General features: G+C 36.2%; 1 pseudogene; it reads left to right on the plus strand.

The window, feature by feature from the left end:
- The first annotated feature begins 2,363 nt into the window (after positions 1–2,363).
- Positions 2,364–2,954, plus strand: LOC147824669 (PRELI domain containing protein 3B pseudogene; annotated as a pseudogene).
- The last annotated feature ends 21,681 nt before the right edge of the window (positions 2,955–24,635 follow it).

Consider the following 24,635-nt stretch of genomic DNA (forward strand, 5'->3'; position numbering starts at 1 on the left):
TTCCCCTGAAGTTAGTCCAGGTTCCGATGGGAGGTGATGATCCCTCCAATGTACCAAGTATGCTAGTCTGGTGTGCCTTTATTGCAGAGATTCTCTTCACTTTTCCAGTGGGCTTCAATTTTCATAAAGGAGCCTGAGAGAGGCCCTCTTTCTGTTGTTCACTTCTGCTCTATCTTCTGGAGCTCAGGGCAATGGCTGACCTGTTCTCTGTAGTGTGGAACCAGGTACCAGCACAGCCAGAAAGCCAGAGGCTGGGGGTGGGGGTGGGGCGTGCGGCTAAGCTGGTCGCTGGGAGGTGGGGCATGGGAGAGACGCAGCCCTGCTCCACAGGCTAGTTCTTCACCTTCTACTAGCTGGTCACTGGGCTCAACCAAACTCTTGAACAAAGGGCTTTAACAGATGTTTACATAGTGGTCCACCCCACAAAATCAGAATATACATTCTTTTTGGCTGTACACGGGTCATTCTCCAAAATAGACCACATACTTGCTCACAGAACATTTTTAAGTAAATGCAAATGAACTGAAGTTATCTCCTGTATATTATCAGACCACAGTGCAGTGAAATTGGAGATAAATAGCAAAAGAAACTGCAAGAATTTCATAAACACATGGAAATTGAACAAAACACTTCTGAACAACCAATGGGTCACAGAGGAAATTAAAGAAATCAGACAGTTTCTACAGTTAAATGACAATCCCAATACAATGTACTGGAGTCTATGGGACACAATGAAAGCAGTCTTATGAGGGAAATTCATAGCAGTGAATACTCATATTAAGAAAACAGAGCAAGCTCAAATAAAACCTTAAGCTTCTAGAAAGAAAAAAAGAGCAGGACAAACCTAAAGCTCAAAAATGGGAGGAAATTGTAGAGGTCAGTAGAGAAATCAATGCAATGGAGACTAAGGACATGATACAAAAAAAATCAACGAAGTAAAGAATTGATTTTTTGAAAGAATAAAGAAAATTGACAAAGCCTTTGCCAACCTTATCAAAAAAAGAAAAGGCCAAAATCCATGCAATTAGGAATGAAAAGGGTGAAATTACAAAGGACCCAGCAGAAATCCAGAGGATCATTAATACTTACTTTGAGAACCCATATGCCAATAAGCTGGAAAACACAGAAGATATGTACAGATGCCTAGATACATATGAATTACCAAAGTTGAATGAAGACCTAAAAATTCTAAACAAACCAATATCAATCATCGAAATAGAAAACATGATTAAAAACTTACCAAAGACGAAAAGACCAGATCCTGATGGCTTCGCTGCTGAATTCTACAAGACATTTAGAGAAGAACTATTGCCACTACTGTTTAAACTTTTCAATGAAATTGAAAGGGAAGCAATACTCCCAAATTCATTCCTAGAAACAAGCATCATCTTGATCCCCAAAGCAGAGAAAGACCCAACCGGAAAAGAAAACTATAGGCCAATTTCCCTAATGAACATAGATGCAAAAATCCTCAATAAGATGCTGGGAAACAGAATGCAGCAGATCATCAAGAAGATCATATACCCTAACCAAGTGGGATTCATTCCAGGGATGCAGGGATGGTTCAATATATGCAAATCAATCAATGTAATACACTATATTAAAGACAAAAAGATATGATCATCTCAACAGATGCAGAAAAAGTATTCAACAAAATCCAACACCCATTCATGATAAAAACGGTACAGAAAATTGGAATAGACGGTCTCTACCTCAATCTGATAAAAGCCATCTATGAAAAACCAACAACCAATATCATACTAAATGGTCAAAAATTGAAATCCTTCACACTAAAATCAGGAACAAGACAAGGATGTCCACTATCACCACTACTGTTCAAAATAGTTTTGGAAACAGCCACAGCAATTAGACAAGAGAAAGAAATAAAAAGAATAAAGATAGGAAATGAAGTCAAATTGTCATTATTTGCAGATGACATGATACTCTACATAGAAGACCCCCAAAACTCCACCAAAAGTCTTCTAGACTTAATAACCAAATTCAGTCAAGTAGCTGGATACAAGGTCAACACACAAAAATCAATATCCTTCCTATACACAAACAATAGACTCATTGAGAGAGGAACTGGAGAAACAACTCCTTTCACAATAGCATAAAAAAAATACCTAGGGATCAACCTAATGAATGAAATAAAAGACTTCCACTCTGAAAACTACAGCACTCTGAAAAAAGAGATCGAAGAAGATATCAGAAAATGAAAAGACATCCTTTGGTCCTGGGTCGGAAGAACAAATATAGTGAAAATGGCCTTAGGGCGCCTGCGCGCTGCGTTGCCTGCTGGCTGTGAGGCGGGGCCGTATCCCTCGTCCCTTGTCCCCTAGCGCCGCGCGAACGCCAGCATCATGAAGATCTGGACTTTGGCGCACGTATTTGACCACACCTGGGAAACTGTAGCAACAGCTGTGATGGAGAAATACCCAAACCCGATGAGCCCCAGTGTGGTTGGAGTTGACCACATATGTCTGTGCTGGACAGACATATAGATCCCTCTGGAAAGCTGCACAGCCACAGACTTCTCAGCACAGAGTGGGGACTGCCTTCCATTGTGAAGTCTATTATTGGTGCAGCAAGAACCAAAACATATGTTCAAGAACATTCTGTAGTTGATCCTGTAGAGAAAACAATGGAACTTAAATCTACTAATATTTCATTTACAAATTTCAGTAGATGAGAGACTTATGTACAAACCACATACTCAGGACCCAGAAAAAACTATTTTGACTCAGGAAGCCATAATCATGATGAAAGGGGTCAGCCTCACCAGTTACCTTGAAGGACCGATGGCAAGCACCATTATCTTCCAATGCTAATAAAGACTAAGAAACAATGGAATGGGTACTACAATACATAAATTAAATGCTGAGATTGAAGAATTGGCAGCTTCAGCAAGAGGAAGCATAAGGACACCAATGGTGGTGGCTGCATTTGTGTAGAAATGATAAAGAAAGTTGGTTTACAGCACCAGGTCCCCCAGGTCTCTCCAAGCTGATAGTATATTTATTTGTTATTTAAAAAACAACTATATTTTAGGTAGAATTTTTTTGATAAGCTGGAATGAGACTACGTGATTTTCATCAAAACAGAGACACAGGGGTTCTAGATCACAGGGATCATCTGATGTTAGCATGACTTGAAATAACTACTTGTTAGGGTTCCAATATTTATGTGAAAATGTAACCATTTTTTAAAAAGTACTTAGAAAAAATTGGTATGGACAGTGAGACTTCTTAAGTTAGAGTAGTAAAGCTTTTCTGGCATTGGGACTTCACTTGGCTGTGGACCAACCCCAGAACAAAGCAGAGCCGCCCCTTACAAGCACACAGTTGCTCTACTGCTGCTGCAAATGAGAAGTGTGTGAGGAACTCCCTCTAAAAGAAGAAACTATAGTTGTAAAAAGACATTAATTTGTATAAAATAACTTGCTCTGCTAAAAACCACAGTGTTTTGATTTGGTACTTAAATGATATTTTTGGAGTGAAAATTATCACTGAAGTAATGTATGACTCCAACAGAAATAATATTTTATTGTATTAAAGAGTACTGCATTCGTTTGCCAAAAGTTTTGTAACTTAGTAAAGGGATTACCTTCCTTGGGTTTGTACTTTATGACAGCACACTGTACCATGGGCAGGTTATGCTAACTAAAAAAATAAAGTCATTACCTGAATTTTGTAGTACTCTTAAACTGAACACTTAACACTTAAACAGAAGAACAACTGTTCACATCTTTTAGCATTTCACATTTGCTTAACTTATAAATTGCCATGTGTCAAAATCATGGTTTTGTAATTGCTAAGGCATGATATGTCAGGTTATTTGAATATAATTACTTTTTGAGGTAATTGTGACCACAAAACATCTTTTTAACATGAGGAGCTCTACATCATTTGAAATTACTCAAATGATGTCTCGATCTGAAGCTTTCCCTTAATGTTTTTAATAATATGGTGTTGGGGGAGAAAATTAAGTACTGAATGGGGGAAATGGAATGCTCTACACTAAGTAAACTGCACTGAAGGTTTTATTTATCAGAAATCCTTATTTTGGATAACAGAGTGGCTGCAAGTGGAAAACAATCCAGAAAATGTATTTTGTTTAGTATTTTGTACCAGGCAGTTAACCACTAAATGATATCTTTGGTACTTGGAAGTATTGTATACCATTTTTGTTAGAAGATGATTAGCTTTTGCCTTTATTGAATTACAGCTATTAAGCATCTTATCCTATTTAATATTAAGGTGAACTTAAAGAATTGAAATGGCTTTTGTTAATAAAGACTTCTGTTAACTATGAAAAAAAAAAGAGAGACCTAGAATAGCAAAAGTAATTCTAGGCAACAAAGACAAGGTAGGGCGTATCACAATCCCCAACTTGAAACTTTACTGCAAAGCCAGTGTGGTAAAAATAGCATGGTACCAGCAAAGAAAAAGACCAGAGGATCAGTGGAACAGATTAGAAGATGCAGAAACAACTCCAGACATAGTCAGCCACTTCATCTTTGACAAAGGACCCAAACAACCTCACTAGAGGAAAAGTAGCCTCTTTAATAAATGGTGCTGGAAAAATTTGGTTTCAACTTGCCAAAGATGACAACTAGACCTATATCCCTCACCATTCACTAAACTAAAGTCAAAATGGATCAAAGATCTAAACATTAAAACAGAAACACTAAACCAGCTGGAAGAGAAGTTAGGTAGAACTCTTGAAGACATTAGTGTAGGAAAAGATTTCATGAATAAAACCTCAGTTCGATGTGAACTAGCACAAAGAATCAGCAACTGGGATCTCATTTTATTAAAAATCTTCTGCACAGCAAGAGAAACCACCAGCAGCATGAAGAGATAACCCACAATGTGGGAAAATTCTTTTTTACCAGCTCTTCCTCAGATGAAGGTCTACTACCTAGAATATATAAGAACTTAAAAGAAAATGAGACCTAAATTTAAAGACCCAATCCAAAAATGGGCATCTGAAATGAACAGACATTTCTCAGACAAAGAAGTAGAAATAGCAAATAAACATGAAAAAATGTTCAACATCGCTGGTCATTTGAGAGATGCAAATGAAAACAATGCTGAGATTCCACCTTGCTCCAGAAAGAATGACTTCTATCAAGAAATCAACCAATAACAAATGCTGGTGGGGTTGTGGGGAAAAAGAAACCCTTCTCCACTGTTGGTGGGAGTATAGACCGTTGCAACCACTGTGGAAATCTGTATGGAGATACCTCAAAAAACTGAATTAGAGGTCCCATTTGACCCAGATATTCCCTTGCTGGGTATCTTCCCAAAAGAATTAAAAGAATCATACCACAATCATATATTTGCACCCATGTTCATAGTGGCACAGTTTGTAATAGCTAAAAGCTGGAAACAGCCCAAATGCCCATCAACTGGAGACTGGATAAAGAAAACGTTGTTTTTTTATAAAATGGAGTACTACTCAGCCATAAAAAATGAGAAATTAGAGACATTTATAGTTAAATGGATGCACATTGAGGCCATACTCTTAAGTGAAATAAATAGGACACACATACGTAAATACTGAATAGTTTCTCTGGTGTGAGAAACTGGAAGTTTAAATAAGGATAAAAATGTATAACAGATAATGTGAAATAGGAAGAAAAGTTCTAAAGGGGAAGGGGAAATGAGAGGGGTAGGAGAAAGGAAAGAAGGGAAAGGAATAAACACGAGAAAAGGAAAAAATGGAAACAAATCTTTGTAAATAGGGAGGGGTGGAGAGGCTGAAGGGAGGGCAAGGGGAATGGGTAAAAAAATAAAAGCCAAGATATATCATGTAAAGGTACAAATTCCCATCATACTGTATACCTAAAATGTACCAATAAAATTAATGAATTTTAAAAAACAAGGGTGGAAAGTTATAATAAAGTTTAATTGCCAAGTTGACTGGAATGAGACTCTTCAAGAGGGACTGAATCATGGAGGTGCTATACTTATCAATGGATATCCACTGATGGTTGCAGCTGAAGCTGCTGTCAGGAGATGGGGCCTAGTTAGAGAAAGGCGATCACTGGGAGCATGGCTTTGGAGGGTATATCTCTCAATGGCACACTCACTGTGCTCTGCTTTCTGGCTGCCATGAGGTGGAATTTTGCTTCACTCTGCTCTTCCACCATGGTGTTCCTGCCTTGGAAGGTTAGGGTTAGTGGGAGTCAGGCATTTGGTTCCAACAATAGAAAAGCTGACCAATACAGAACTATTTGAAATTTCTCAAAAGCTCAAATAATGATTGGTTCTTAAGATCTTTATTGACTGTCCCACATTAGGAAGATGCATTTATTTTTTCAGCAGCCTAAAATCAAGTGGCCTACAAGGCTGCATACTGGTGACATCAGAAATATTCCACAGGGACAAGCTTAGAAAATGGAAGATTCAAATGTTATGATGTTTTTTATTTGGTGAAGAGACCAAAGATTTGCTTTATGGTGGAAAGAGAACTTATTGATAGTAATTTCAACAATGTGGAGACACATGCAGTATTTCTCAGTGGTGACTAAACTAGTCCACTACAAAATTTTAAGTTGATTAAGTTTGCTTTTGGTACTTTGAGTCCTATCCTCTGCTGTATCCCTTACTTCTAGACCCCCCCATGTTCCAGCCTATAGAGCACAACTCTTGGACATCTATCTGTGAAAAGCTGTTGTTTTCCCTTGCGATTCTTTTAGAGCCCAGTCTAGTGAATTGCTCCCACTGTTCTCCACCTTCCTCTTCACATCCAGCTAAGTGTCTGAATAGTATTGTTTTCTAGCTTAATTCTCCTGTGCTTAGAGAACATACTCTAAGATATTTGTACTTTGAATTGTGTTGAAAATTGCTTTATATCCCTAAATATAGTCAAATTTGACAAATATTCCATGTGCCTTAAAAAGAATGCAGAGTCACAACTGTAGAATGCAATGTTGTTCTAAAATCTCCCACATAATTATGGATTTGTCATTTCTTCTTTCAGTGGTGTCAATATTTGTTTTAGATATTTTGAAGCTGGGTGCATAGAACTTTAAAATTATTTTATAGTTCCATTGGATTGACCCCCATCATTCTTATTGTGAAATATTCTTCATGTATATCCTCTGTCTTTTTTTTTTTTGGTACTGGGGATCGAACTTGGGTCCTTGTGCTTGCGCAGCAGCGGGGGAAAACAATGAGCTAAATCCCCAGCCGCCTGTGTCTTTTAAGGTATGCATGATTATATTTTATTATCTTCTTTCAATCTTTCTATACCTTTATACTTAAATGTTTCTCGTGAGCAATAAAAATATTTTATCTAATTTCATATCTTCATCTTTTAATTGGAATATTGAACCCACATATTATCATTTAATGATATATTTGGGTTTAAATATTCAATCCTGCAGTTAATTTTCTAATTAGCCCACCTCTGTTCTTTTTTCCCCTTTTCCTTTATTTTTGACCAATTTAACATTTTTATTATTCCATTTTTTTCCCTTTATTGGCTTGTTAGATCCACAATCTTTTACTACTTTTTAATAACTTTAAAGGCATTGCACTTATTTCTGTCTTAAGACCTAATAAACATTAATATTTTATCACTGTCTAGACAATTTCAAATCTGTCTGTATTCTATTTTATAAACTAGATTTTCAATAACATTTAAACTTGTTTGTTTTTATTATAAATCTATATATGATATATTGTTTTATGTGGTAATATTTTGCCTCATCTGTCTGTTATTTGGCATAGAAGTTATAATATTTTTTCAAGATTTTCTGACAACATATTTTCAATCCTCTTAATATTTAAAATTGGCCTTGTCTTTCCACATGAATGGCAGCTTCACTGAATTTGAAATATGATATTCACAAAACTTAAACCTTTATTGATCATTATTTTTGTTTTTAATCATGAGACTTAAAGAAATTTTTCTTTATTGTTGCCCAAATATTTCTTGTCTAGGGGTCTCTTCTTATTGCTTATAAATATGAGTTTCCTATTTATTTGTATGTTTATGCCTATAAATGTCATGCTCTATGCCAAGGATACAGCAGTGAAAGATAAAATTAATGCTTTCAAGGAATGAATCATTAATCGTTACACTCTACTTGGGAGGTAAATAAACAAAATATTCATCAAAACTTAATATGTCAAAGACTATGATATGAGAAAGAGAGCAGTATAGTATTACAGAAGAAGAGCACAAAGCGAAGATGAGACTTTCTGGTAAGGGTTCCTAAGGAGGATCAAGGAACTAATATACCACTTCTGGGCCTTATTATTATTGTTGGTGTTATTATTCTAATCAATATATTACTTGTACTCTAGTTGCTGCCTCCCTGACTAAAACTCCCTGACTATGATTGTTCTTATAACAAACATATCTTTGTGCCCATGACTGGATTCTGCCCCTAGTTTACCCGAGAAAGCCTGTTTTCTGAATCTGTTGGCCCAAGAGGAGCTCCTCTAAGCTACACTTGCAGGAGGAGTTGTAATTTAATATTATGTGTGGCAATTAATGACTGGAAGACTGCTCATTGATCTCCGAACAGCCAGTAGACTACAGAGTCAGGGTTTTTGAGCTGAGCAATATCCCCTCCATGCTCCAAGGATTTGCTGAAACACATTGCTGTGGTCAATAAGTGTGATAAACGATTATCAAGCACAGTGTGATAAACGATTTATGTGACATCTTCAGATACTCTGGAGGCAGCCAAGCGTGGCTTCTTAGCTTGGACATTTCTCATTTTCCATCCCCAGCAATACTTGTTTATGAAGGTCAATGATGCTAAAACAAACAATGAAAATTATTATTTGTCTTGCGCTGGGGATTTAGCTCAGTGGTTCTGCTGACTACCTTGCAAGCGCAAGGACCCAAGTTCAATCCCCGGTACCAAAAAAAAAAAAAAAAAAATTATTATTTGTCTTAACTTGGCTTTTCCCAGAAAAAGACTTTGAGACAAGTTTTCAAGTGCAAGCAGTGAATTTGGAAGGTACAGAGAACACCACCAGGGAAGTGGAGCAACAAATCAGGATAGTAAGGAAGGTAGTTAGTACTCACAGTGGGGAGATGAAGCATTGTCCCAATGGGAACAATAAAAACAAAACAAAATCTGAAAGCAACATCCCATCTGGGGGCCTTGGGGGAAAAAAACGAGAGCTCAAGCTAAAACATTTCTATATATGCAGGAATATGAAGCAATTTTCAGGGCCTCTCCTACAACATACAGCAACTCAGGAGCCATCAAGATGATCCCAAAGGCATCTTACCCAGTCCATGTCTCCCCCTTGGCTAATTCACTTTACTGCCTTTGGTGTACCCACTTTCATCCCAACATTTTAGGGGAAAATCTCTTTTCTTGTGGAGGAGACAGTTTATTTGAGCGGCTCCTCTGTACTCTGAGAAGGACAGGCAAACAAGGATCAATCGTAAGACTTTGTGATCTTCTACCATCACAAGCAGCCTCCTTCCACTTGCAGATTTTCCCTGCAACAAATCCATTCACTCCACTACTCTTATGCCTCATTATGGGTTCTACTCCTAGAATTTCCCAATACAAATTCTTCAAACTTTCATATTCGTTATCCTAAAAAACCCTAAAATATGACATAAATGATTGGAATAACATGATTAGTAAAGTAGAATTCATGATGGTTTCAAAATTTATTTTATAAAATTACCATTTGTTTATAAAATATATTGTATTTGCATTGCAAAATGCACCTCCTTACTAAATGGTAAGAGGATTTAAAAAGTTTTTTTAATGAAAATAACCTGAAGAGAATAACAAAAAAGATCTAAGTCCAAAAGATGAGTAAAGCAATTCATATTTTCAAAGAAAAGTATAATGCTACATATTAATAATAAAAGATTTAAGAAGTGTTACACATACTCTTTTGAATAATTATTGTATTAAGGAAGCAATCAAGAGTATGCAATCAACAGCTAATTATAAAGTAATGAGAAGCAGGATGGTTAATATTTTAAATTATGGGATATGCATAAAGTTGGTCAAAATAACTTGAGTATGAAATTTATTTTTTTAAGTAAAAGCAATAAAAGATATTATTTTACCTAAAAACAGAGAAAAGAAGAAGTATTCAGGGAAGCAGAAAGAAATAAAATTTTAAAAAGCAAAAAGTAAATAAATCAGCAGCATAGCAGCATAAAAATTAATAGATAATATATCTCAGGACGATTTCTCTGAAAAGAATCAAAATGGTCCAGCTGCTGGAAAATCTAGTTTAAAATTTCTATGATAAAAATGAAAAAAAAAGAAGAGTAAATAAAACTTACGTAGAAGTTTAAATATATATATTATGATAAAATGTATATTTGTTCTTCAGGAAATTTGAAAGTCATTAAAGTGAAATTTGTTTAAGAAATTTAGATGACTAAAATTGACTCAGTGGGACTTGCCTGGTTAAGGAAGAAATTAAGGAAGTTAAGGAATTATCTCCTCACCCTAGACAAGACCACTCTATATTAAAACATTATAGAGCAACAATAATTCAAATTGGTTCTGGGAAAAGAATAGGCAGATTGTGCTAGCTAGTGTGTGACAGAGGCACCTGCTTTAAGTGTGATTGAAACACAAGGAAACTTGTTACTCTGTGTACCAGGGAGTCCACTGGCTGTGGCTTCAAGCACGGCATAATGAGGGCCTCAAGGTTGTCACCAAGAAGCTGGTCCTTACCTGATCTCCACTTGGCCTCCTGAGGTTCCAAATGACTGCAGCAGCTTCAGACATTGTTACTTATCCAGACACAAGATCTGGAGAAGGAAGAGAAGGCTGCTTCCTTGGGGCTCCTTTTAAGAGTGAGAAACTCTCAGATCAGCAGAGAGTGTCTATCTTAGTGGCCAGCTTTGGGCTACAGAACCATCCCTAAATCATGGGCAAGGGAGACCCTCAACCACAGTTCAGTAATCATAGGCATTTAATAGTCAATTGCTCAAACCAAGACAAAAATTCTTACAACAGAGAATCCATATCTACTTTGGTATATTTCAAAGTCATTTCAAACTTTTCCTAATGTAAGTTACATATTTCTTGTTAAGTTTATATTTAAATATTTAATATTTTGTTGTTACTGTAAACAAAATTGTTACTATATTTTCTAACTCATTACTATTGTTATAGATTATGGATTTCTACCTATTAATTTTTATAGCCCATTTATTTACTGCAGTCTCTTTTTGTTTGTAAAGGTTTTTAGTTAATTTTCCATTTTCCAGTTAGAAATCATATCATCCACAAAGAGAGATAACTTAACAATCTTTTTTCCAGTGTTTCTACCTGAAGCATCATTTTTTTGGTCCAACAAGAGTGTCTCACACCTCCAGAGCAATGTTAAATGGAAAATGCAATAATAGGCATTTTATCCTGTTCCTAATTTAGAATTAGTTAATCTTTTTTTAAAAGTCTTTTAAGGATAGGCCACCTGCCCTTTCTGCACCAATATGCTAGACATTTACTTCTAGAAACTATTATTGTTATTTTGAATTATATGAATATTTTTCCTAACACTAACCCATCCTGGTATTTCTAGAATAATCTTTCTTGATCATACTAGTCTCTTAAAGAACACTTGATTCTAATTGCTGCTGTTATATTTGAAACTTTAATATGTATATTCGAAAGTGAGATTAATATAGAGTTTTTCTTTTTTGTACCGTTTTTGTAAGGTGTTGGTATCAATGTTATCTTCATTTTACAAAAATTAATATGAAATTTTTTCTTATTATGTGTCATGAAAGTTTTCAAATAACATTACAATGATCTATTCTTTAGTAGAATTCTCACATGAAAACATTTGGGCTAGTGCATATATTCTGAGTTGATAGAGGCTTATTGTTAAAAACAGTCCTTATTAATTAGTCCATATAATTTTGATGTGTATAATTTTTGTGCTTCTTCTGGGGTTAGTTTTAATGAATTATACTTTCTAAGAAAATTATTCCAACTAAGTTTTTTTTTTTTTTTTTTTTTTGCACAGCAGGCGCCAGAACCACTGAGCTAAATCCCCGGCCCATTTCAACTAAGTTTTAAAATTTCATTCACATTTGTATATTTAAATTTTACTGGCACATAACTGTGCAAAAAGTCTCATTTTAAAAAATAAATTTATCATGTTGCTGCGGTTAGCTTCTTTTGGCCCTTTCTCATTTTGTGCTTCTGCTTTCTCCTTTTTTGCTTGCTTATTTTTTGTTCTTATTCATTGATTTTACTTACGTTTAAAGAGCTACTTTAACTTGTTAATTTCACTATTTTTCTAACTTAACTTTTTTCAGTTTATTTTGTATTTTCTCTGATGTTTTGAGTTGATATCTAATGAATTGATTTTCTTTGTTTTAATTTTATTGATATAAACTTTTAAAGTTAAATTTCTTTCTGAGTTCTACTCTGTTTGTGTTCCCTAGCTCTGATGTACATTTTAATTGTCATTGTTTTCTAGAAACAATGGGTAAACACAAATGAACTTGCACATCCTCTGAGTGTCTTGTAAATTGTAGGTGCCCACTCAGATGTGGATCACCCGAATTTCTGTGTTTCTAACAACCTCATAAGAGATGCAGGTGTTGTTGTCTACAGACTACAATTTGAGTAACAAGGATTTGAAATAAAGTTTGGGGGGTTTTTTACCCCAAATTTTTCTGATGCTATTAATTTCTAATTTTATTGCAATATGATTGGAAAATGTTTCTGTATTATTTCTACTTCTTGGAATTTATTGAGCTTTTCTGATGACTAATATGGGGTCAGTTACCATATATTCTTGTGTAGAATATATGCTTGGTGATTTTAGGATAGAGTACTATTTGCATCTACCTTATCGGTTATTTTATGTCATTATTTTCTCAGTCAATTTTGTCTACTTGATCTGTCTTGGACCAAGAGCATTGATTTGAAGTCTCCTTTTGTTAGTGTTTTTCTGTTTGTCTCTATTTATATGCTGTGTATTTTGCTATACCAAAACTGCATTATTTGGTACAATTTGAATACATAAATATTCAAAGTATTACATCTTTTTTGACAGTTGTAACCCTTTTGAAATAACATACTGCATCTTTGCATGGGGACATTCAATATCTTATAAGTTATTTCTTCTAAATTAACTTATAAATTCATTTTAGTCTAATAAAAAATACTAACAGCTAACAGGATTTTCTTTCCCTAGAACTAGACAAATTGGTTCTAGAGTTCACTTGGGAAAATAAGCAAGCAAAAGAAGCCAAGAAATTTTTGAAAATGTCCAGCTCTACCAGGAATTGAAAGTATGGTAAAAGCCAGGCCTAGTGGCACAGGCTTATCATTCTAGTACCCTGGAAGGCTAAGGCAGGAAGATTGCAAGTTTGACCTAGTCAAGGTAATTTAGCAACATAGCAAGATTCTGTCCCAAAATAAAAAATGGGCTAGCGATGTAGTTTAGTGTGAAACATTTGGGTTCAATCTCCAGTACTGGAAAAAAATATGGTAAATCTTGAGGAACTAAAACAATGTGCTCTGGCTCATTGATGGACAGATGGACTAACAGTACAAGTGTTACACCTGAAATAAATGCAAACACATGAGAACTAATAAATGATAGTGGTGGTATCCCAGAAATGTAAATATTTTTCTCTGAAAGTGTTGAGCAATCACTTGGAGAAAAGTAAAGCTGTATTTATATTTCATACCATGCATTTTAAAAAGTATGAAGTCAAAAAAATTAGGGAAAGGAATGGTGTTATTTTGTAACCTTAGAGAATATTTTATGAAAATAATGCCAAATTTCAGAGTTGTAAACTAAAACACAAATAAATTATGTTGAGTTAAAAATTCAAAACTACCACATAGCTAAAACACCATAAAAGATCAACAGATAAATTTTTTAAATCCCCCCAAAATTGCAACTCATAGACAACTCCCTAACCGTCTTAATATGGAATGAACTACTGGAAATCAGGAAACGAAAATGCAATAAATCAGGAAAAAAGCTGATAAAAATAAATGAAGACAATTCAGAGTAAGAAATTAAAAATGGTCCATTAAAATGCAGAAAGATACTCTCAACTTACAAGAAATCCTCACTAAGGTTACATTGTAATAACTTCAATACTGGCCCCTCTACTTCCCATCTTTCTTTTTTTTTCATTTTTTATTCATTAAGTTTATTCATATACATCTTTTATTCTCTTAATATTACTACTTCAGGTTGAATATTGTTCTGTGTTCACATTGTTATACAAAATATTCTCAGCTGAATATTGTAGTTTACTACAGTGATATTTCTTTTCTTACCTTTTGTTTTTCCTAGAGTTAATAATTGCCTTGTTTTTGATTTGCCTAGATCTTTTAAAAAATTTTTTGCTCACTAGTTTCTAAAAGCCTCAGGGTGATTTTCCACAAGGTCTACAATATCAGTTAATCTATAACCTCTATCAAGGTTAGAAACTCTAGTTCTTAAAGTCATCCTCTGGGGATCTCTCTTCTTTTCTCTACGTTAGTGGCTTGTTAAGAACTATACTCTGATATTTCTCTTTTTCTTCCTCTTTGAGTTCACTTTGCCTTTCTTCTGAGTTAGATTATCTGTTTCTGGGATATTATCTCCTCTTCTCCCTTGGTTTATTCTCTTGGTTTGGTGGAGGAGAGAGTAGGGACTTGATCAAGAGTCCAAGCATAGAATCTGGTTTCTAGGGCTTGGGGATTTAGCTGGGGGGGGGGTTCTAGTGGCAAATATAATAACATCACTGTACCACAGTGGTAAATAACATGTCTACAAGAAAGTTAGGGTATGATGTGAGTAGACTCTTTGGGTCACATTATGGAGAAAGCCAAAAACACTTGGGAAAATACATTATCTTCAGAAGATTGCTATCTTCTAGGGCTTTTTCATCTCCAGAATCACCCCTGTTGTCTTCTGGTATGCTTAACCTAGGCACTAAGCACCTGGCAGTCACAGTCAGGTGGCTCAGGCTGTGGGCCAGCTGTCAGAGCCCCAGGCTGCACAGACCCTTGTGAGAATCTGTCACTGTATTATTACGATGATTCCAGTAGCAACAGCATTGCTCTGCTGTTAAGTTCCTTAAATGTCTTCTGTCCAATTAAGGCAGGCTTATTCTTAAAAGTCTGCCAAAAGGCATAAGTATTTTTCTCCATCAATACTGAAATTCCATACCTCTTCCCCAAGCAAATATTCATGGGTGACTGTTTAGACATTTAGTTTGAGTTTTCAATATTATCCCTAGATTTAAAACAAATTGAGTCCTCATCCTAAGGAAGTTGATACATTCTTTGATTGCAGCTTGGACAAACCAGAGCTCCAGAAAGGAAGTGGCAATGTGAGGGACATGAAGAAAGTGACAGGACAGGGCAAACACTCTACCACTGAGAAATGAAGGATGAGGAGGATCCGAGAGCATGGAAATTCCAGAATATCAAGGAGTTGCTCAATAGGCCAAGGTTAGAGACCCTTAGCAATAAATACTCACTCATGTTGAAATAAAGTGTGGGCTGGGCTGCCCTCTGCGTGCCCATGGAATGTGGGGTGGCCTGACCTCACTGACAGTATTTGGAATGTGACCTATGGCATTTGTTCCACAAGCACTGGATGGCGGATCAGGGGGCTAAAGAGCATAATTTCTCCCCTCAAAGAATTCACAATTTAGGAGGAAAACCAGACATGTTAACAACATAAAATTGAATGAAACCAGAGCTACATGAAAGAACAAGAAATCTCTCTTGACTGGGAGATCGGGGAAGGCTTTCTGTATCTTAGATTGTCCCCAAAGGCCCATATATGATAAAGGCTTCATCGCCAGCCAGTGACAATATTGGGAGGTGGTGCAACCTCTGGGACCTGGGGATGAGTGCAAGGAAATTGGGTTATTAGAGGTGTACTCTTGAAGAGAATATTGAGACCTTTCCCATCTCTCTCTCTCTCTCTCTCTCTCTCTCTTCTTGGCCACCATGAAGTGAATAGACCTCCTCTGTCTCACACTGCCCCCACAAAAGACTGTGCTACCACAGGCTCAAAGCAATGGGCCAAGTGACTTTGGACTGAAACCTCTGAAATATGAGCCAAAATAAATGTTTCTTCCTTTTAAGTTGATTATCTTACATATTTTGTCACAGTAATGGAAAGCTGACTCATGTGTATCTGAATTGAACATTGAGGAAAGCCTAAACATTAGTAAGAAAATGGGGAATGAGGCATGAAGAAAGCATTAGCCCAAGAATTCAAGTGTGAAATGGCTCACCCCATTTGGTGAAGCACTAGTAGCCTGAGGTAGCTGGAGTTAGGGAAATGGGAAATGAGAGTGAGAAGAAAGTCTGGGATGAAATTAAAATGTCAAATCCTTAGATCCATTTTTAGGATCTTAAGTTACTATAGAGGACATATGATGCTTCTGTTTGCTTATTGAGGGAGTTTGGGCAGGATAAGATTTGTGTTTTGTAAAGAAGATTGTATTAGAAGCTTGAAAAGGGAAAATTAGGAGCAAGAAGGTCACTTAAGGAGATAGGGACATGGGGAAGATCCAGCCCTAATAAGTTCCCAAGAGATGCTGAGGTTACTCACCCTAGGGAAGCTGTAGACTGTCACCAAGATGGCTATGGATAACTGAAAAGGTCACTCAGAGGAAAGGTAAAGAGAAAAGTAACTGTTTTATGCTAAAGTTAAGCACTTTTCCCAGCCATACATAAAGAAGAGTGAAGATGTAGGCCAAGGATTCTCAAATTTAGCTGTACAAATTTGGAATCACCTAAGGAGCTCTACAAATTTCTGGTGACTGGACCATGTCCTGGGAGATTCTGGTATAATTGGTCTGGGGCAGTGCCAGGAATTGAGATGTGTACAAGCTCTCCAGGTGAGGCTAAAATATACCCAGGGCTGAGAACCAAGGGTCAGTTGTTACCAAGTGTCACTTCCTAATGCAGGTTTGTCAGGCTCAAATGATAGTCACCTTGCCAGGTATTCACAAGCTACTAGGGTGAAATTCTATTTCTCTCATTGTTTTGGAAGATAATATATTAAAATTTGTTATTTTAGTATTTTGAAGTCATTACTGAAATTATGTTTTCCCAACTATTCAGAGCACATAAATTAGTACCTTTTAATTCTACAGTCTGAGATAAAATCTTCATTTTCATTTTGTTCTATTTTTTGTTAATATAATACAAGGATTTTTAAAATCTAACTTATGTTACTGTACTATTTTAATGTTAGAGTACTTGCATTTCAAGAATATTTTTGGATTTTCCATTCAATTTATAAAACAAATGTACAGTTCTTTAACCGTTTTCTGTGTCACTGGATGTATTCTTTTTGCCACAGTTTTCTCAATTTTAAACTTACATCTAGAAAATGTCTCCAAGAAATTTATTGTAAAGAAGGCAGATGTATTTTGTGAATTTTTATGCTATGGCTAATTTTATGAGTCAACTTGGTTTGGCCCTGGTGCCTGGTCAAAAATTAGTCTAGATGCTGCTGTGTAGATATTTTGAAGATGTGATTAATATTTACAAAGATTTTAAATACAGCTGATTGTCCTTGAAAATGAGGGTGGGCTTCATATGATCTGTTGAAGGCCTTCTCAGTAAAACTGAGATTTCATGAAGAAAAAATATTCTGCTTCAAACGGCTAACAGAAATTCTGTCTGAGTTTCCAGCTTGCTTTCAGACTTGCCAGCCCCTACAATTGCGTGAGCAATTCCTTAAAATAAATCTCTCTGTGTATACCTTTCTGTCTCTCTCCATTTTGCTCTTTCTCTTGTTCTTTTTCTCTTCCTGTCTTCTTCTGTTCTTCTCCTTCTCTCTCCCTCTCCTATTGGTTTTCTTTTGCTGGAGACCCCTGGCTTGTATGACTTGCATGTCCAGGCAATGTCTTTTTATAGCTATCAAAATGGACAAGTTTGCTGAGCAAAAAAATTCCTAGGCCACAACTTTCAGCCTCTGTGAACTTCTAACCCTTGGTATTAGAGTACAGTCACAAGGCAGCCTGGCATTTGGTCTTTTTAGTGTAATTTGATATTTAGTGTTGGAGACTTGTAGGGTTTTTATCCTCCAAGAGTTAAAAGTTTTAGCCAAGAAGCGTTCAATTTGGGCTACTTTCCATTATTATGCCTTGGAACCCAAGTGAGCCTTTTCAACATCCCTTAACTTGGATATTTTTTCAGCTAAGGAAGTTTCCCCCATTAACATATATCCTTGCTTCTAACATGACATCAATTTAAAATGCACACCATTGACTACTTTTTTGGTGAGGGGATAACAGGCAAATTTTAAGATGTAAGATGCATTTTGCTTCAGAAAACTCAAAATGGGAAAAAGGTGTAATTGAGAAAATATAGAAGCATTGGTTTTAGCTCCATGTGTTTGTGTTTTTCCGTGAGGATTTTGGTGTTTGGGCTTACTCTGCTCTGTTTCTAGCAGACTCTCCTTCATCTCTTTTACTTCCTTGTCTTTTTCCCGCTTTCTCAGATCCGCACAGTATGTCATTTATTCACATTTCTACATCATCAAATCAGTTCTTTACAACCTCCAGTGTGATTTTAAGTTCAGCATCTGTAGAATGATTTCTTTTCTTAAATCCTTCCAATCTTGTTCATTCTCACATTTCTCATCCACATTTTTAAATAATTGCCTATAATTTCATGTGATTTTCTTTGGTCCCCAATACTTAAGAGGCCTATCTTTATTTATGCTGTTAAGAATGCTGGAGATTTTCTTCAAGATCCTGCCTGCAACCGTTCCCAGAGCCAGGTTTGCTCTCTGCATTGTCTAGATATACTGTTTTCATAATTTTGCTCTACTTTTCTGCACAGCTCCTATTTTCCCCTCTCCTGGCTGCCTGACTCTACTTGTACCCACAGGAAGATGATATGTTTCCTGCTACTCTCTTCTTTGATATACCAAGTGACCTCTCAGAACCTCAGCCAAGGGTAATGTTGATGTGTGGACTCCAGGCCAAGATCCCCATTCCCAGGATTCTTTCTTCCACAGGCTTCTCTCCCCCAAAGTTGCTCATCCTCCTACCTCCACCATCTGGTTCTCTGGACCTCTAGACAATACCTACATACAGCCCACATGCCCCACAATGCACTGCTCTCAGGGAACTTTCTGGTTTTATCAGAAACATCTTGTGGAACTTCCTGGTTTTACTGAACCCTCTCAGTGAGTCTCAGAGTGATTCTGAGAAAGTAAAAAATGGCTCCAGTAGCTGTCAGCTAACAGTGAGGCCGAAGCAAAGTGTTCCTAACTGAACATAAACAACTTTCACAGAATATAAACAATAATTGGACAAGACTACTCTGAAACCATGCCTAAAATGTAGCAGAGACAAGGCCATACATACTTCAACTACAAAAATAAATTTTTTCTTTCTTCTTTTCTTTCTCCTGTCTTTTTTTTTTTTTCTCTTTTTTTTGTGGCACCAAGGATTGAATCCAGAGCATTCACACTGAGCTATATCCTCAGCCCTTTTTTTACTTTTCTATTTTGAGACAGGATCTCACTGAGTCACTAAATTGCCTAGGCTAGGCTCAAACTTACAACCCTTCTGCATCAGCCTCCCAGAGTGCTGAGATTACAGACATGTCCCATCATGCTCACCTTGTTCTTCCCTTCCCAATGATAACTCTCTAGCTCTGCTTCAATTCTCCCATCTACCAGATAAGACATCCCAAATTGCCCACACTTGGTGACTAACATGACCCCAGAGCTGGTCTCCACTTTTGACATATCCAATCCAAAATTGACTCCCAGTTTCCTCCAGCTTTCCTAAGAATCATTCAGCATGAACCCCAAACTTAGAGTAAAGGATTTCCTCAGGATGTCTCTCAGGTGGCTTTGTGTATCCACTCCCTTGCAGCAATAAACAAAACAAACCTAACTTTGACCACCACTCTGGTAATTTTTGTTGGGCTTCAACATCCTTAAAGCCAGGTCACATCTTCATTTATAATAAGCAGCTAATGTACAATTCCGAGCATTTTTATGTATAAGGGTTAGTCACTTCTAATTGACCTAGCATTCCAGTGTGTTATTAGAGTGTTCTGAAGATTCACATTTGGTGTTCTTTTCTGAATTATGGCTTGCAAACTCTCAAGTGGAGGGTCCCTCCCATTCTCCCACTCCTCCTGCATCAGAAGTATTCTGTTCCCTCTGTATCTTTGGTGTGGGGAGTGGTGGAGAACAAGGTGTTTGCTGCAGAGTGGGCTCACTGCCTCTTGGCTGGGGTGCCTCAGCACTCCTTTCCTGCCTTTGTCTTCTAGTGGGCTATCCCAGCCTCCTTCTCATTTCCTCTCCACCCTACTGGTCAAAGCAAGTCACAAGACCAGTCTGATACTCAGAATACAAAGTTGTAGGGCAAAGGGCATGGATACAGGGCGATCATTTGTTAGAGCCATTGAGGATATGGTTTAACCTCTTTTGTGTCTCTGTCTTCATCTGTAAAACAGACAAAACTATACCCCATAGAATCTTGCAAAGTTTAAATAAGTCAATAGGTACAAAGTGCTGGGACTAGTATTCAGCACTTAGTAGGACTCATATAAATGTTTAGATATTATTATTGTCTTGAGTTGGTTATCATGTCAAACTAAAGAATTTCTTGATAGGATTTTCCTACATTTTTCAGTTTTATTTAATTATCTGTCTGTTTTTGTGGGTTGCTTGGTTAGCCTTAAAGTAGACAGTGACACATATTTTCATCAGTAGTGGTTTTGGCCTATTGTTTACAATGATCAGACATTAAGATAAAGATGGATTTTCTAATTGGTAAAGCAGATGTCTATGTAATTCCCTCTGAATTCACTTGCTCAGTATTCCTTCAAAAAATGTGCTTCCCCTGAACTTGTATTTTTGGAATACTTTAAAACAAAATCTAAAGTTATGTGTAAGAAAATACTGGGTTATTTTTAAGTGCCTAGAGCATCATTTTAGAATACAATCACTTGAATAAGCTCAAGTTGCTCAAGTTGCAATTTCATTTTCTTTCTCTTCAATTCTCAATCAGTTCTCTTTTCCACCAGTGTGACAGTTGGGCTTGTCACCTCAATCAGTTTGGACGCCACCTAGGGGATTAGTAAAGCACACTTCTGGAGGTGTCTGGGCAATCTATGGAGGTGTGACCTTGGGGTCTATACCTGTTTCTTCATCCCCTCCTCTCCAGCACTGTTCCCCTGCTCTGCTTCACAACTGCCATAAACTAAGCCATTTTTCTCAGCCATGCCCCTCCACCATGATGTCTGGAGACAGCCAGGTTGATTAAAAACCTCTGAAATTGTGAACCAAATAAATCTCTCCACCTTTATGTTGCAGATGTCGATAAATATCCATCAACGGTAAAGCGGACTAATACAATGGGAAAGTGAGATTAGGAGGAATAGCCAGAGCACAACTCATGTGATCATGCATGACAGCCCTCAGATTGACATCTCATCAAAGTGAGTTTTGGTCAAAAAAAGTTGGAGAATCACTTCTTTAGAGCCACCTCTAAGCTGAGCATGATAGTGCATACCTGGAATCCAAGCTATCTGGAAGGCTGAGAGAAGATCACAAGTTTGAGGCCAGCCAGGATAACTTAGCAAGACTCTGTCTGAAAATATAAATAAAACAGGGCTGGGAAATATATAAGGCGTGACTCAAAAAAATACAGCAATTTCTGTCAAATAAAAACATTATGATGTGTCCTCATCCACCTTATTCACCAGATCTGGTGCAATGAGACTTCTGGCTCTTCCCCATAGTCAAAATGACCACAAAAAGTAGACACTGACTACTTTCAGGACATTGAGGGAGCCAGGCAACACAACTAAAGACACTCAAGAAGAAGGACCTCTAGAACTGCTTCAGAAAGTGGTAAGAGTGATGGGCTAAGTGTGTTTGAAAGGAAAGGGAGTATTTTGAGGGGTTTAATAATGATGTCTTTTATTCTACCCATTTTTTTAAAAAAATGTTTAAATATTCACCCTAGTTTTTGATCATACTGCATAGCTCAGAAGAAGGCCCATGGGTTCAATTCTGAGTGCAAAAGGTGGTTGGGGATGCAACTTCTTTTTTTTTTTTGGTACTGGGGATTGAACTCGGGTCTTTGTGCTTGTGCAGCAGGTGGCGAAACCACTGAGCTAAATCCCTGGCCCCTAACTTCTAGTGTAATGTTTATTGTACTATATTCCTAAGGAGTTCGTTTTACTGGTTTATCTTTTACTGATTGATTTTCACAATGTAAGATGAGTGCTGCTAACACAGGATTTTCAGGATAGCCAGCAATCACATAGTCTGGTTTTCTCACAAAGCCTGGCCACCTCCAGTAAGCTTTCTCACACGTATCTCCCATGATGCTCCCCACCCAGTAGGGGTTGGTGCCATTTCCCTCTGAACACATACCAGTCTTTGAGTGGTACGTACATGTCAGACAGTCAGTGCACTGGAGCACTCAGACCCCGACTCAGCTTCTACCACTGCCTACTGCTCCGCACTCTCTTTTATAAAACCTGCAAAAAAAGGGAATAAAGAAAGCAGAGCATTGAGATCAACAACAGGCTATTTGTCAAGATAAAACTGCTATTTGGGGGGCTGGTGAGATGCAACTATTAAACTTCCTCAAACAAGCCACTTAAAGTTACTATTCGGTAGAAGAAAAGCAATTTAAATTGGTTTTCAAGTACAGAGTATTTTTCTTTATCCTTATATAACTGCAAAAATGACTGAACACTTTGCACTATACATTTTTCAATCTTTTCCAAATGAAATCACCTTTGGTAGAAGACCAAGCATGGAAAATTTCAGCTCCAAAGAATGACTCTGTAAAACCCTACAGCAATTTAGAAAAAGTGGTGGAAAGAAAGCACGCATGTAGTCGGAAGTAAATGTGTCTGGATGGTCTGACATTGTTGGGGAATAGGCTATTTTAATAAGTTAACTTCTATATAACTAAAGCATAATAAATTGTTTTGCATGGAAGTTCATTGATGTTTTTCTTAACTGTTTACAATAATACAGTACAAGTATTTTGAAAAGAAGAGCTAAATAAATTTGGTAACTATAATTTCATATTTAATATCTTACACAGATGGAAAATTCAAGTGGTGGAATTTCCAGAAATTTGGAATGTTTTTTAAAAAAATTCTCACTATATGTGATATAAATGTTTAGATCTGCATTCATCTTCCTGAAATAGCTAACCAGATTTTTAAAAAAAATCAATTTTCTTCTCAAAAAAATTAGAAAATGCTGATAAACAAAGAGTGGAACACAAAAATCACCCACAGCCAGCTAGTTGTTTTTATTCTTAATGTCTTTGGGTGTTTATGTGCACAAATTTAACTTTAGCTATTTTTATAAAAGTGAGATTATATGTTACCAATTATTTCAGAATTTTCTTTTCACTTAACAAAATATTGCCTGAGATAAACTTCAATATTGTTTGCAAATAAACCCAGATCCCCAAAGTAGGTATTTCCCTCTACAGTTGTGGATCTCACTTTTCATGCTTTTGATGTGTTCATTTGATCATTTTATTTTGCTGCATTAATCTCTGTCTACATTTCCACCAGGAACAAAGTATTTAAATTATTGACTTTTAAAAATAATTTATCCTAATTTGTATGATAAATGAAATCTTTATAACTCTTAACTGTTCTGGTTACTTTTTCCTAATATTCCTCTAAAGGACTTTTAGATAATTTTACTAAGATCTCAAGAAAAGTATTTTTGTAAAGGTGTTAAATTTCTGGTGTAATTTGAGTAAAACTGGCATCCTTCAATATCCTTCTGTACCAGATCATTACGTATCCCTTAATTTATTAAACCTTTCTTTTATATTATTTGGTAAAGTTTTATACATATATTTTTTGGTAGACGCTATTTTTGATCTATTTGCTTTGGAGTATTTAATATTTTGCTATTTTTTAGAATGGAATGTTTTTATTATATTTTCTTTGATTTCTAAGTAACTTACGTATTTTTAGAAGAGTATAAAATAAATTAGCTCACTCACACAAACTACACTTCCACAACTCAGAAGGACAAATGTTTATAGTTTTTTATAGTTTTTCTTTTTTCTTTTTTTGGTGCTAAGCTGTAAATATAAATAATGTTTTTTAATTCTTGATACTAACTTTGAATTATTTTTTAATTGCTATTGCTATCTATATATCCTTACTTTTTTATATAACCAATATTTGATAAATATAAGGTATAGTTTACTTTATACTAAAATTCACACTTAAGATTTTTTTCTACTTGAACCTGATTTCTGTGTACCATGTAGGAGTAAAAATCCTATTTCACTTTTCTACATGGAAAAACAATGGAATATTTAGTGATTCGAAGTTTCCTCTCTACTTTGCAGTATTCATTGTGGTGTAAATGAGATTTTGTTTTTCTGTGTGTCTGTTTCTCAGTTCTCCATTTAATCTGTTGGTTGGCTCATCTACGCTCACACCAGTATCATCCTGCCTTCATTTCTTGAGCAATGGAATCAGTCGTGATACTCTCTCTCCATCTTGCTTCTCCTCAGTAGTATCTAGGCCACTGGACCCTTTCTTCATGCACATAAATTTTAGAATCATCTGATCAGATTCTGTGAATTAGAACTGCACTGAATCTATACATGAATTTATGGGGAATTTTTGTGTTCGTGATATGAAGTTTTTC

This window comes from Heterocephalus glaber, unplaced genomic scaffold (assembly GCF_053883595.1).
Source record: "Heterocephalus glaber isolate CG9 unplaced genomic scaffold, H.glaber_assembly_v1.0 deba00001532, whole genome shotgun sequence".
In the NCBI taxonomy this organism is placed as follows: Eukaryota; Metazoa; Chordata; class Mammalia; order Rodentia; family Bathyergidae; genus Heterocephalus; species Heterocephalus glaber.